Consider the following 15,937-nt stretch of genomic DNA (forward strand, 5'->3'; position numbering starts at 1 on the left):
ATAGAAACTGTTTAATAAGACTTCACAAAAGAAAAGTCATGATTTATCATACAAGGCATACAGGAAATTACAATGTATGGAAGTAACAAAGATTCGCAATTAAACAAGATATCCAAACACTGAATAATTATATTATATATATATATATATATATATATATATATATATATATACAGGGTGTCTCAAAAACCTTGACCGCGGCTTTTATTCCTTAAATATTGATTATAGACATATACTGTAAATTAAGGTATAAAAAAAAAAAGTGTAAAATGGTCATGTACAAAATTTCAACAATTTATCACAAAAAGTCTCAAAGATATGAAACTACATAAATGTTGACTTAAACCACTTTTCGATGATAATGACTAATGATGAACCACTTTTCAATGATAATGATGGAATAAATAAACAATAATTTTGCTATTTATTGGTTCAAAAGTATTAAAAATTTGTAGAAATAATAACTTAAAGGAAAGATTACATAAGGAACGATAAAATGTTAAAGTATTTTTCAGGAAGCATAGATTTTAAAATTTGCATTTAAAACTACAGATATGAAGCATATTTTATTTCCTTATGATGCATTCCTGTGTCGCGTCATCTGCACTGAAGATGTAAACATTTGCATTTTAATTTGTGATTGACACTTCAAATTTGCTTTAAAATATCTTTGATAGTTTTCATGATAAAATTCTGAAATTTTGTACATGACCTTATTAAAGTATGGGGCACACTTTATTCATTGGGAATTATTTTTGTACGGGGTCCATATAATATTTAAATTTTGTATTTTTTTAAAGTTGAATCCCTTGAAAATTTTAATCGATTTCATAATATTTTGCACCTTTTTTTTACACAACTTTGTAATTTACAGTATATGTCTATGATCAATATTTAAGGAATAAAAGCCGCGATCAAGTTTTTTGAGACACACTGTTATATATATATATATAATGTGATTTCAGAAGAAAAATTAAGAATTATATTTATTCATAACCTGAGGGTGATGAGAATTGTCGAGGGGAAAAAAAAAAATTATATCCTGTTACAGATCATAGCAAACATTGAAAGCAGTCGAAGATCTGAAATACTTTTGAGAACATATCAATTTATAATCAGAATTCATATGCATAATGCGACTGTATCAGTCAACGAAGACTAACTGAAGGAAGTTAAAAAAAATATCAAAAATATCATCATCCGCTACAGTTTACCTGCTTTGTGTTATGTGCACATATTATTGATGGAATAACTTTCTTGGGAAAAAACAAAACAACAACTTAGTATTAGTTTTGGAAGTGATTCTGATAATTTCACATTAAATTAAATCCCAGTAATGCCAGCATTTTCCGGCTCTAAGTTGCAAAAAGCAACAAGACAGGTTATTTCAGATGCCCTTACCCATACATTTCTTCATTCGCTTCGACGCTTTATTTTAAATGACCAGGTGCTTTTCATTTAAAGTTTAAAAAATATTAATGTCCACTAAATGCACCGTTTCTAAACACGATTCCTCAGATTACATTCGGAGTGTTACATCTATTAAAAAAGTTTTAGAAGATACAATGCACGTTTATTACTGATTAAAATTATTTTAACTAGAAAAGACTTAAACGAATATTCGTTTAGATTCGTTACTTCAGTTAAAAATATTACAATAATGATGTCATTTTTTTAGACAGAGTAGTTTCCTATTTAGGGAAATTTTATAAATTTTTTTCAATTCAATTTTTTTCTAACTAATGGAATTAAACTTTTAAAATTTTATTATTAAAGATGTTTACTAACTTTTTGCCCTCGGATGGTGCCTCTCACTCACCATTCAAGACAGTGCATCATTTTGACATTTTATTTATTTATTTATTTAATTTTAATTATTCAAAATACCTACAGAGTGGCAAGACGATGTAGAATAAGTTTTCGGGTAAATTGAACTTTAAAAAAAAAATTATAAATATGTTTATTTTACGGATCAATAAAGAAGTGCTTGTATTTGGCGAATAATTATGCATCGAATTACTTTTACGAGTGCAAAGAATTAATAAACAATCTACCACGTTTAGACAGACTGATCCTCAGAATGAAAGAATAAAAAAAAGGAAGCCATAATATTTCTTTCAAATAATGGGGAGCACTATCCGGAATTTGAATTATAATTGCAGAAAAATTATATCCTCAAAAAGATATTTTCATAAATTTTAGAACAAAAATAATAAAATTTTTTTTGGGTCATATTTAAGATTATGCAGCTTACTATCTAGAAAAGGCAAATTCGTACATAAATAATAATAATATGATGTTATTTTCTTTATAGATACAAGATCTAAGCATCGTCCTCATTGCTTTTTTCTCCTATAACATACAACCCCTCCCCCCCCCGTTCCAAACGATATATTCTTCCAAGAATCGAGCAAGTTCAGCTAAAAAAAAAAAAAAACACGAAACTTACAAGACCACCTAAAATTGTCAAAGGGGAATAGAGATACCAAGATCAAGATCTAGATCGTTCTGTTCTAGATCACAACGATATCTCTTTATTCAAGCTGGATAAATTTGAAAGTAAAACAATAGGATACAAATCGAAATATGATTGTTCAGGAGTTTTTTTTTAATTAATACTTTCTGGAAGGCATCATATCATGAATATTTCGATACATATTGCATGATATATCAAACGAGAATAAAATCGTTCCATTCTTTAGTCAATATCTGATTCTATCAATAAGTATTAAAATTTTAATATCGACTACCATTAAGAAGGTTCTTCAGAATAGTATTTCTCCACAGCAAAAGTATACACGAATGTTTCCTGCTCTTCTTTTTAAACATTTGAACCCTCCTACAAACTATGTCCTATCTTAAAATTGCACATGTAAAATTGAATGCTAACATGAAACGGAAATATAATAGTGAAAATGTAAAGAAATAGTTACTTCTACATGAATATTTACTTTTTATTGTTCCATTCTGTAACACCACACCTGATGCAACACGCGGTCATAAAAAATCAGCGGCAAATTTTACGGCATTACTTTGCCATAAATCTTGCGTTTTATTGTGTTGCTAGTCAATGGCCTATAAAATCAAAGAGAAAGTTCAGCTTCAGCATAATCTCGACAACAGGTTATTCGAGGAAGAATTTTGAGTTAAATAAATGTACATCGGATTATTTAGCTATGTGGAAAATTAAGTACCAGGAAAGGTTTCTTCGCAATAGCAAGTATTGAATCGAGAAAAACAGTCACTAATTAAGTTGAGGAGGAAAACGAGCCAAAAAAGGCACTCGATGGACAAAGGCAGTTACTTATATAAAAGAGGCAATATCCATGTCTTCAGACAGAAAAGAAGCTCTATCATGAGGTAAATATAATTAATTGCAAAGGGGGAAAAATTGAATTGAAAGACACAAAAACGGTGTTTCTTCTGTAAACAATTTTTTTTTTTTACAAAATATAAAAATAAAATAATTTAATTATTCTAATAATCTATTTGGAATTATTAATAAGCAACTAGTAATTATATAAAACGATTGCAGAGGAAAAAAATACTTAAAAATAAAGTAAACTGAGAAAAAGAAATTTATGTAAAGACAGCATAAAAAAAAAACCCAAAAAACAATAGCTGCATTTGCAGATTAAGATATTAAATTAATAAAACAAATAAAAAGAGTAAATAAACACACAAATTTAACTTCTGAATTAAGTTGACAAATTTTTTTTATATATTTCTTTTTCATCTTGTGGATGTTAAATACCTTTCTTAAAAAAAGATGAACACGAGGAATCTAAAATAAAAATTAAATTTAACGGGGGAAGAAAAATTCGTCACTTCTCAACTATTTTCGCCACCATATTCTTTAAAACCGTTTGGAATTTCCAAACTATTAGTGAAATGTACGAATAAAATTTAAAATTTTGGAGAAAAAATTTTTTAATTAAGATTTAAAAAATTATTCACATTTTTATTACAGACAAAAATAGGCCGTTGATAACATTTAGAGCGTAAGACCAGTCCCCAAATTCTTCGGCACTTGTTCACAAATTTTCTGAAAGCTCAACGAGCAACAATACTTCTTGAAATTTTCCTAATATATGAATTCAAAATCCATATATTTCGATATATCGACTCATTATTTTTGATGAAATAAATAAGCATATAAACCGACACAAGGGGATGTATTTTAAATTTTAAACCAGTGGAAGAGGTCACCCGCAGACTTTTTCGCCCACATTCTAATAAAGGTATTATAACAGAGAATGCCTTATATGGCATTGGTATAAAAACCTTTGGCGTGAATTTAGCATTCTTACTGAATGTACCGTGTAATCCTCGGCGAGGTTTTTTTTTCTTCTTTTTTTCTGGCGATTTAACAAAAATCGAATTTTGTTCTAGACATATTTTTCCCAATCGATTTGGAACAAAAACTTGATGCTGAACAACATTTGTAATCACAAAATCTTATACCGAATTTGATTTATTTAAGTTTTTGCATTTTTGAGTTATCGCTTTATATGTTTCTGAAAGAACAGCCAGTCTACCCCTTGTTGGATTTGGCTAAAAATTCGATATATCTACACTATAGATTTTAAATCTGTGTACCGAATCTTATCCACCAAGCTCTCTTCGTTTTGTAGTGATCGTGTTAACTTATAATCGAACAGTTGGACAGACAGACTTTTTCTGAACGGATTTTGATAGAAACCTAGACTCGGTATAGGGTGTGAAAACCGTGTGAAAACCGTATACCGAATTTCATCCGTCTAATTCAAAACGTTTCTGAGTTATCTGTCACAGACAGACATTTTCCGAAAATGTGTTTCTCGAACTGCGGGAGGCCTATAACGCGGAGATTCATTTTAAGTTCGAATGTTTTTGGCAATACTTTCTCTATGTGATAAATTAAAAGTGTACGTAGATAAAAAAATTCGTATACGTGAAAATAAAAAAGTATTTCTCTATAAAAAGAAATTAAATCACAAACTAAAACCAACTGTTGCAAATTAAAACCACAATGTTTTCGTAAAACAAAAGGATTTAGTTTATTAGTTAATTTTTTCTGTTGTGTATAAATTAAGTTCAAGGATATTTCAGCCTCTCTTTACACAATTTAAAACTCAAAAAAAAAAAAAAAAAAAAAAAAAATTCTATAGTGTGGAAAGAAGAAAAATTGCCACCCGCTCTAATATCCTTACAGGAATTTTACAAGATACTTGGAAAATGATATTGCAAAATAAAATTCTTTGTCATTTTCTTTATAAAGATGAATCCTACAGCTTTATAAAAATTATAAATAAAGAGACCAAGAAGTCAAATTTAATACTAAAAAATTAAATTTTGAATTGATTTTGGATTCAGAATGTATATTAGTTTATACTAGCTCCAAAGACATTTTAATATTTCAGGATAGTCCTTTATCCCGTGACTTTATTCAAGCTACATTTCATTGAATTCATTTAAGAAGAACAAACAACTGTTTGCAATGCATCAATTTTTAGAAACGAAAAAAGCATAGGTAGAAAATTGCGCCTTTGTTACAAAACATAAAGGAATTTATTTTTGCAGAATTAGTTCATGCGGAGCTGCAGTCAGTAAATACCGGATATTATTTAGATATTAAATAAAAAAAACAATGTGCAAAAGAAAATAAAGTAACTCCAAAAAACAGACGAAGGCATTTCTTTCTTTGAAGCTACTAACAAAAAGAAATTTGAATTTTGAGTATGACTCAATATGATACCCGAGGTAGCATATTTTACTTATAATCGTAATAAATATTACCATAATAAACAGAATTAATTTTTAACCTTGATATTATGACGGAATAAGGTCAATAAACTATTGTTTCTGAGCAAAGATATTCTCAGTAGCATATATCATAATTATAAATAAAATTTCGCACGGTTTTTCAAATAATGAAACTTAACAGCATAGATCATCCAAACATAATAAGTTAAAATACAATCTTTTGTACGAAACCCTACATTTATTCAACGTCTGGAAGAGAAAGGGTGACTCTCCACCTTTTTCTTTCCTTGTTTTGAGTGAGTGACTACCTTCTTGCTTTTGTCTCTAAAAACATTAAAAAACGCTTATTGTATGTGACTATTAGTAGGCGAGTATGTTTGACTTTCATCTGGGGAAAAGAACCAGTTTCGGAAAATTACATTGGATTTTGTGTACATAGTTCTTTTTTTTCCAGATTGAATGTTATGTCTGGTGCTTTAACCTGTTTTAATGCCGAAATAATTTCCTGTAAAACTTCAATTTTGTATTTTACCTTCTAATTATTTGCTATGATAAACATTGCTAAATAAACAACTATTTTTTAACATAACTTTAAAAAAAATTCGACACACTCCTTTCTAGGTTTATTTGGATATTTTTGGATTCTCAAAAACAAGAGAGGAAAAAGTCTAAGAAATAAGAAGTCGACAAAAAAAGAGTAATAACAATAAGAAAAAAATTCTTATTCTAATTTTTTTTCCTTTTCATAAATCGAAATATTTTGTACACTTGAAACCATCACATTTAACAAGCATTAAGAACTTTTACTTTGACACACTTTGTAAATTTAATTTTACATAAGAAAGTCATTAACATAATCGAATGCTCCTACGATGAAGTTTTTCTTGCTCTCGTCACAATGAATGAATCAAATGTACTCATCACAAACAACAATGCAATCAGACAAGAAGAGCAGTTTATTTCTAATTGACTATATAATAATTCGTTCTCCAAGTTAATTTTAATATATAAAAATGATTAGATAATATATCAATTTATTTGTTCAATCATTACAAAAGATTGGTTCGCTAACCAAAATATTTATAAACATGAAATAATGATAGACGATTCAGCCTTAACCTGCTCTGTTTATTAGTACTCACGAAACTAATGAAGTCACATGTTATCACATTTGCATGCAAGCGTAATTGTCTGGGTTATACAATCAAATTGTTTTATTTTCTTATCTAATATATAAAAATATCTGGTGGCAAGGTCACGACTCCGACACCGGAGGCTCCGTGTCAAAATCTGATTCCAAAGAACTGCTATGTAAGCAGGTAAGATGGACGTTAAATACATCGGGATCAATAATCTCCTGTTGGTCTCGTGCGGAAGATGAGGGGGAAGGGACACCAGTCCAGGCGTCATTCTCTTCATCTGACCCCAGTTCAAAATTAAGAGATTAGTCCTCAAATAGTCCTATGGTTGCTTCAAAAAGGCACATTAATATAACTAAACTAAATTAAATCTTCATATAAAATACGCCGTTATACCAAACATTAAAATGACACGGTATATTTTACTTGCATTATATGAGCAGCCTAATAGCAAGTTAAGCAGATAGGAAAGTGTTATTAAGAAGATGAAACAGCTAGTTAATTTTTCCGCATACGGATATATTACTTCATTTTTGTAGTGTTTTGTTAATAAATTCCACAGAAAGAATTAGATGAAATAATATAAAAAAAAGTAAAAATTCATAACATCTTCATGTTTTTTTGAAAGTGGAGAGGGGGGGGGGGAATCTTGATTTTTTTTTTCTTTCAAAATTTTCACCAGTGGAGGAAAGAGACGCTATTAAATACTTGTTGAAACAAGGAAAACAGTTTAAATTTCGTAGCAAGAATGAAACGCATTGCTGCAACTATAGCGTAAAATGTTTTAAAAAACTGTAACAATTCAGTAAATTTTAGTGAATATCACTAAAATAAATATAGTTTTTTTTTTTTAATTTTAAGAGGGTATAAATATATGATATCCTGCTATCGTGATAATATTTCAGAAAATTATGACCGAAATACGCCAGATCTTTGCTTGATTTCGATTTAATTCAAATTTAAACAAAAAGCAATAAAAGATATTAATTAACAAGAAGCTCCTATGTCAATATTCCAACCCTCCATCCTATACTTGCTCCAAATTTGATAACTTTATACCAAATGGCAAGCCTATTAGAAGGGCCAGAACAAGAAAGAACGAAAACACACATACTTTATGAACAGTAGAGATAGAGATCGATACATCTCACGAATAACTTTTAGGTGATAATTTTTACAAGATGATGTGGGATAAAACGCCAAATTGGACAGAGCTTCGGAAGATCTGAAACAGGGTTATTTTCAATCAAATGATGAATTTTGTCACTACTGCCAGTGGATGTTTCATAACATCCAGAGGTAAAATGCTTACTAGAAAAATAATTATATACGGAATTTTCATATTTTCAGCAAATTGTTATAAATTTTGTCTAGAACTCGATATTATCTTTTTTTTTTATGAATTCAGTGTAATATAAAAATTGGAATTAAAAAAATCTAACCATTTATTTATAACAAAGTGTTTGAACAGAATCAACAGTTTTGCCATCAAGGAAACAATTTTCAAAGGAGATTTTTTTTTAATGCAAATATGGAAGTTGTTTGATAGATAGGAAGCTATAAAAAAATCACAGCGCTTTACTCATAAAAATTATACAACGACTCTAATTCCAAAAGTTTTTACGAATTAAAACTATAGGCAATATCTAAAAAAATTCGAGAGCCGTATTTTCTTCATATTTCTCTTACAAATATTAAACAAAACTTTTCTGGAAATTGATTCAGATATTTACATAGTCTGGACGATTCATACAGCACAATTTCAATAAAAGTAACAGGATCAAGAACATTTTCCCTTCCAAAATGCTATGCCATCAAAAATGTTATAGAGTGATGGAGTGGATGTTGACAATATCTTTTCAAATAAAGCTCTTCTTGAATACCATTAATTGCACCCATTGGTTGGAATAAATTTAGATTTTAAAGTTATTCTAGGTATTCGGTTAAAAAGAAAAAGCATTATTTAGTAAACTGTATTCAGATAAAAACGTTAGAAAATAACCGTTAAATTAATTAAAAAGTTAATTTAATTTCAAATTACAATAAAGAGGTTCTCCTTCCGACATCATCGGCAGATACGATATGAACATTTGATCTTAAAACCGAGGCTTTACTAACAGACCAGGTTTTTGAATCTGAGCCGTGATTTATTTTTAAGAAAACTGTTTTTTAGAATTCTGCATTTTTATCAGGCATGAATCTATTTCTCTCATCTTGAGAAATATCACTTTCAATATTTATTATACGTATCTTTAGCTTTACTTTACTTTATATGTATTTGAGCTCGCGCTCCACATTCCAGATCGTTTAGAGAACTTAAATCGGTCTTGAATAAAAGTAACTTTTAACGGTTAAAGTGATTTTGAGTTCAGAATCGTTGATTATAAAAACATTTTAAATTTAACACTTGATTTTGTAATAAAAATTATTTAGTTTGTCTATCAAATTTTTAATCGAAGAAAACTTGTATTTCTCTATGCACAAGATGAATATTTTTTTTTTCTATTGAATATATAAACCAATAAAAAAAATATATTTTTAATTTTATCCAAACATTTTCCTTTTTATCAAACTGTTTCTTAAAATAAATTTGTAAATGAGCCCAATTTAGATGAAGCAACTATAACTGGGTAGATTTCAGTCATAAAACAATTTTTTTAATCGTATTTTTTAGGTTATCAACCATTTCTTACTAAACATGACTGATAAAATAAGAGCACCGTATAATAAGTTAGAATTCGAAACTTTTTTAGAAATGCATTTACCGTCCCAAACTATCTAACATATATTTCATTCTTACACCATTTATAGCATTTTTCCAACTGGAATAATATGTCTATTTCTAACGGATAGAAATTAGCAACTGACCCACGATAAGAGTGGAATCCTTATATTTTCTATAAATAATTAATGAATTTTGAAACTATTTAGATTTCCTACAGCCATTTATCTGACAGCACATTCTTTTTGAGATGTTACTTGACAGAGATTAAAGAGCAACATTTGATCCTATAACTTTTATTGTAACCTCATTATCTTCAGTTACCTATGTAAATGAAATAAACATATTTAAGATAGTTTTCGGTTTCAAAGGCTTCAATTTTCCAGAGTAAAAAGCCAAGTGGAGGGCTACAGAAAAAGAAAAACAAGTGAAAGACCGAAAATTTGCCAGTCGAAGACGCAATCTCAACTTTTTGGAGAGCACTCCCCTCCCCTCGAGGCAATAACATCCGGGACTTTCCCTCTTTTCTGTCTATTTCTGTAAATGAAGGGGGCACACGAAACATTTACTTTCGGAACGGTAAATGTGTTCGCTACAAAATTGCCTTTGGAAAACTGCCCGCGGTAGTATGTCTGGGAGAAATGAACCTTGCCGCTCATTCTCTCTGAGAGCAAGCAGTTCAAGATTTCCGATGAGGCCTGCTCAAAGAAGCCATTCATCAGCAACAGACGAAGTAGATAAAACATATCCAGTTAACGGAATGTTGAAGCATGCAAATTTGAAAGGCTTCAATGAAAACTAGGTTGGGCAAAGGGCTACTCTGCTGTTGAGTTCTGCAGCTGAAAGTGAGAGGGAAGTTGGATCTCTACCTGCCAAGATTTCTGTTTAGATTTTGGTTCGGGAACAATATTTTCGATTCACCCCCCCCTCCCCTCCCTACTCACTCTTCAGAACTATTGAAAAAAAAAAAGCTTTGTTTCTGGATAATCTTTTGTTTTATTTTTACTCTAGTTATTACATATAGGTAAACCAAAAGAAAGGTTGTTTATAAAAAGGGACTTCATATACAATCAAGGGAATTCCCTCAATTCCTCTTAACAATTCAAGCTAATTTTTTTAAAGGATATGTATCAAATTTTATATACAACAAATAATAAAGAAAAGGAGTATACAAGATAGGGACCCCACAGGTAAATTATTAATTAAACGATATTGCTAAAGATTGTCGGAAGGTTTTAAAATAATGAGTTTCAAACGAATTAAACTGAACTATGAGAGACTATACAAAACTTAATTCACCCTAGTAACTTCAACCTAGTAACCATAAGCTTAACTTTAATTTAACCTAGTTAATTTTAAAAAATGGAAGCAATTTTCCATAGCTCTGATACAAAATATGCAAACTATTATTAAAGAAAATGAACTTGCTAGAAAGGTGAAATAATATTAGTTTATTTCAACATACGCTGATCAGTTAAAAGAATTAAAAAGAACGGAAGCTTAAATTCTTAAAATTCGATAAAATCTAAATTAAGAAAAAAATCGTTTGCTAATGTTAAAGGCACAACTACAATTGCTCAGGAATTTTATATACTTTTGAAAAGCAAACAGAATAACAAGACCTTGCAATAGACCCCACATGAAATAAAAATGCATTACATCACTAAGTTACTATGTTTATTTTAAATCAGGAAAAATTATTATCCACTTGAGAATGATAACGCATACGAAGATAAGAAAGTTGTGATTAGCGTTATGTGTACTTTTCACTCTTGTTGCTGCCTTATCTGAAAAAAATGTTATATCCCTTCTCAAGTGGGATGAAGAAAGAGAGGGGACTACTGCTGAGTTTTACTTACAAGTAGTATACAAATAAAAGATAAAACTTCAGACAAGTTAAAAATTCGCTTAGGAATCTCTAAAAAGTACCACCATGGATGAATTGAATTCTATATTTATATTGTAGACTAAAAGAAAATTGTAAATAATATTTCCAGTAAATAAAGGAAATAAAAGATATTTTAAATCAGGTTACTATATACATCAAGGTATCCAATGGCACATACATAGATGTATAAATTGTAATTACGTATGCCAACAAAGAATAAAGAAATATTTTTATCTCATGAAAAAATGAATAACTTGCGCGCACACACACACACGAGAGAGAGAGCGAGAGAGAACTATTGTTCTTAAAATATGAAAGTTCATTTGAAAAAAAAAAGAAAAAAAAAGAACGTTATAAACAGTTATCACTGAACGGAAATTAATCTAGAATGACTGTCTGCTAAAAAATGCTACATCGCGATTAAAATTAAAATGTAAGGTTTATAATATGCAGATGAGAAAATTTAATTTCCGAACACATTTATTTTGAGAAAGATATCGCTCTCACAGTATTTGACACTCATTATTTTTCGATTTATGAAATTTAAGTGATTTGAAAACAGTGAACGGCAGCAAGAAAAACGGAGGTGTTAAAACCTGTTGAAACGATTTAAAGTAAATAATTTTTCGATTTGAGCTCCTTAACCACGCTTTTTACTTTAATTTTTAAATTGAAAAAAAAAAAAAACCCGACTTAGAAATATTTCAATTTATTAGCTGCAATTATTGTAAAACGGTATCTTAAAAAAATAACGATCAGTTGAAGACTAAAACGAATAATTCATCGGAGTCATAATTTTTTTTAATAATAGCATCATGTTAAAACTTGAAAAAAAATAAGAATAGCACATTTCTATAATTACTATAAACACGATTTTAGTGTCTTATTATGAATTCTTACTTATTTAAATTTTTTTAAGAGCTAACATTTTTTTATAATCCTAAAAAGTAACAAAAATATTTCAATGAATGTTATCAAAGCAATTTGTGCATTTCTTCTGTTTCTATTAAAGCAAAACATTTGTACAATGAAATGGCAAACATGTTAATCTCTGGGGACAAGATTTAACATTTGGTCAAAAACAATTACACCCCAGGATATACGATACGCTAATCTTGAACTAATAAAATGCATCAATTTTAGTAAAACATCCCTTAAAGAAAACTCTTTTTACATTTTAACCTTCAAATCCTAACCATGGAGACGGGAGACTACACCCACCTCCGAAAACTCAAAATAGAACACCCATTTGAGCTGACTAGCAGAAAGAAGAGTTGCCGGTATCTAGAAATAGTTCCCAAGCGAGCACTATTCGGAACAAACGATCTCCATAACATAAATACACTCGAGCGTTTCCGAATAGTAACTATTTGTATAAATGGGAGGGACATGGTCTCCTTTCTAAACAACAGGGTGTTTCAAAGGATGGGCTTGGTGAGAAAAGAATCTATCAACTGTGGAGGTCTGCACCTAATATTTCATAAAATCCAAAAAAACTCCCATCTTCCCTCCGTGCTTAGAATGAAGTAGTTTTGAACCTTAAGTTTTATTTCGTAGATTCTTGTGTTTCAGCGGTTCTTAGAGTTTAAAACTACGTTTTCTACATCAGTCCGTCTCAATGGATTTTAAAAATTTAAATAATTATTATCGCACATTAATAAAATACAATAATAAAAAACAATCATTACTGAGTACCTATCTGCTACTCACCTTCTTAAAAGCAGAGATTTATTTTTAACAGAGTGTATAAATTCTTATTTTGGCTTCAATATATATATATATATAAACCAAAAAAATTATAAAAAATATAAAAAAATCATCATTCAATAGATGGCGCTGGGAGCCTACATCTGTTTACATAATTTACCGTTAGTTTTTTAAAAACAGGGAATCACAATCGATAGTTTAAAGTTTCCTTGACTGTTGATGGTATGTACTGGCCTTTTCGTTTTTAATTTTTAATTTTAGTGCTATTTTTTGTTTTTATTGTTATTTTTGTTATTGTATTTTTACTTTGTTGTGGTTAATTTCTTCTAATTTGTTGTTTTATATTTCCTTTCTGTTAAAATGGTATATCTCTTGAGCATAATTTCAGGGGATTTTCGGGTCACGAGGAATCATTATTAGACAATGTCTGTATTTCCTCACAGAAAAAATCCCTTTCTTTGAATCCCTGCTTGAGGGTGACCCTTGAAAAAGTCTTCAGGCCGGATTCTCTTTTTTTATATTTTTTTATAATTTTTTTGGTTTAATTTTTATTTTATTTTTTGTTTTTCCTATTAACTTGATTCTAATACTTTTGTATATTATATATATATATATATATATATATATATATATATATATATATATGATTTTCTTCGTATATCATGCTTTTCTTTTATCTTCGTGATTAATATCTATTGATGCGGAAATACTCTAAGAGGAGTCCACTTGAGAGGGCTGGGAACCACATGTATGGCCTTCCTTTTTGTATTGGTTTAGAGTAAAACTGCGGTATTTTCATAAGTTATTTATTTCCTTCAAAACTTGTTTGCGGCTTTTCTTCGAAAAAACCATATATAGTACTACAAAAACCTTATTCTTTATTTAAAAAAAAAAAAAAAATCCGCAACTCTAGTTATTAATTACTGAAATTTAATCTTTTTCATTTCTAATTGATCCAACAATATTCTGTTAGGATATATAGGACTCAAAAGTCAAATTTTTTTTATTCGATAGTTGATTCAAAGATGGGTTTTTAATGATATTGACTGGATACAGATAGGCTGAGAACATTAATAATGCTTTAAAATGATCACCCTTTCGACATAGGTTTTTAATTTTTTTTATACGATTAAACTAAAGATTACATTAATTTTGCATTTAATTCAATTTTTTTTTTCGCAATTTCACAACTTACTTCCCGAGTATTTTCCCAAAATATTTGGGTTGAAATGCAATATACTCTTTTAAAACTATTTTTTTTTTATTGAAAAAAAGTCATCATCAGGACCCTATCGAAAATAGTTAAAAGAAAATGAAAAAATTCCATTATAAGCCTGGGAAAATGCACAGAGAAAAGAGATGATATGTACATGTAACAATAAATAATAAAAGAAAAACAGCAGGTTTGGCTGGGCGTATCTTTGTTCCGGACGAAATTAAGGAGAGCAGTTTTATAAGTTCGGACATGATTTAAAAAATCAGGTTAGTGAAGGATTTAAAGAATAAATATGAAAAAACAACACTTAAAAGCGCAAAGAGAACAGTTTGAAATTATAACTTAATGGACAATGGGATATCCATTAAAAATGGTTGATCCAGATACGAAGTGAGGGAAAAAATGTCAAATGCATTAATAAAACAAATTTCATACACATAATTTCAATTCACACATACAAGATTTTTAATGGAACTGTTAATACACTACTTACTTTTTGAATCTGAAAACTGATGAATCAACAAACACGTTTATTGACCCTAAACATTATTTTTATGTGTCTTCAGCCACAGCCTCTTTAGTAGTGAGAACAGTTCCATCATTATTTCAAGAGACTCGTTTCTTTCTTAATTCGTCTGCAGTTAGGATGGCATATTTTCTTACACACAATGAACCACGTCTCGCTGGCAAGTCCTTTGTGGAAAATGTTCCCCGAGGTCAATGGCAGGTTTCCGACTCCGATGCAGGCTCCACTGAAATCGGAAATCTAGCGAGAGGATTGTTGAAAGATTTACTCAAGACGCCTGACGGGTGGAAAAAGTAAAATAAATAAATGAGGCAGGTGAATTGGTAGCTCGGCAGCTGAGTTATCTTTTACTTTTCTATGCTCTGATCTTCATTATGGGGCAATGACAATCGATAGCGCACAACTCTTGTTAAAGAAAAGGATGAATGAAAGATTGAAGTCACGAAGCTATTTTTTTTTTTTTTTTTTGTATTTATTTCTTTTTGTTCCATTTCGAAACAGTTAAATATTATGAACAATCTGCGCTGGCTCAAGTTTTGATGGTCTCTACAAAATAAATACAAGAAAATGCCCTTTTTAATTCCCGCACAAATGCTTTAACTAGGATGACTAATCTAATGCATTATAGGTGTATGTATACAGAACAACATATTTTACATGTGCAGTTTTTTAATGAATTCGAGAAATTACACTGTAGTTGTAGATGTTTGTTTTATAACAATATTTATTACAGGAAGAATGAAGTGGAATCATTGAACAAATCACATCTAAAAACAAAATATCTAAATATAAAATTTCTTCAAATTGTTTAAATTAAATGTCATATCCATAAATAATTGCGTTAAAAAGAGAAATTAGGTCATTTGCGTGCTTGCCTCGGCCCTGAAAAACGGCGAATATAAAAAATATAATAATTGAATGTATCAATTATGTTTCAGTGCTCACTCACACAGATATCTTTTTACGCATTTAAAGATTATCATCAGAATATATG

At 29.5% G+C, this 15,937-nt stretch overlaps 1 protein-coding gene across 4 annotated transcripts in view; it reads right to left on the reverse strand.

The window, feature by feature from the left end:
• LOC129954801 (serine-rich adhesin for platelets-like) overlaps window positions 1–15,937 on the reverse strand; it is a 117,750-nt gene that overhangs the window by 43,863 nt on the left and 57,950 nt on the right. The window contains exon 1 of one of the 4 annotated variants that reach the window (XM_056068174.1): window positions 14,911–15,263. The exons of the other annotated variants lie outside the window; for them this stretch is intronic. The gene's annotated coding sequence lies outside the window, so the exon portion shown is untranslated. Of the gene's footprint in view, window positions 1–14,910; window positions 15,264–15,937 lie in introns of those variants that run through there. 4 annotated transcript variants of the gene reach the window in all.

The sequence above is a fragment of the Argiope bruennichi genome, chromosome 2 (genome assembly GCF_947563725.1).
Source record: "Argiope bruennichi chromosome 2, qqArgBrue1.1, whole genome shotgun sequence".
NCBI lineage: Eukaryota > Metazoa > Arthropoda > Arachnida > Araneae > Araneidae > Argiope > Argiope bruennichi.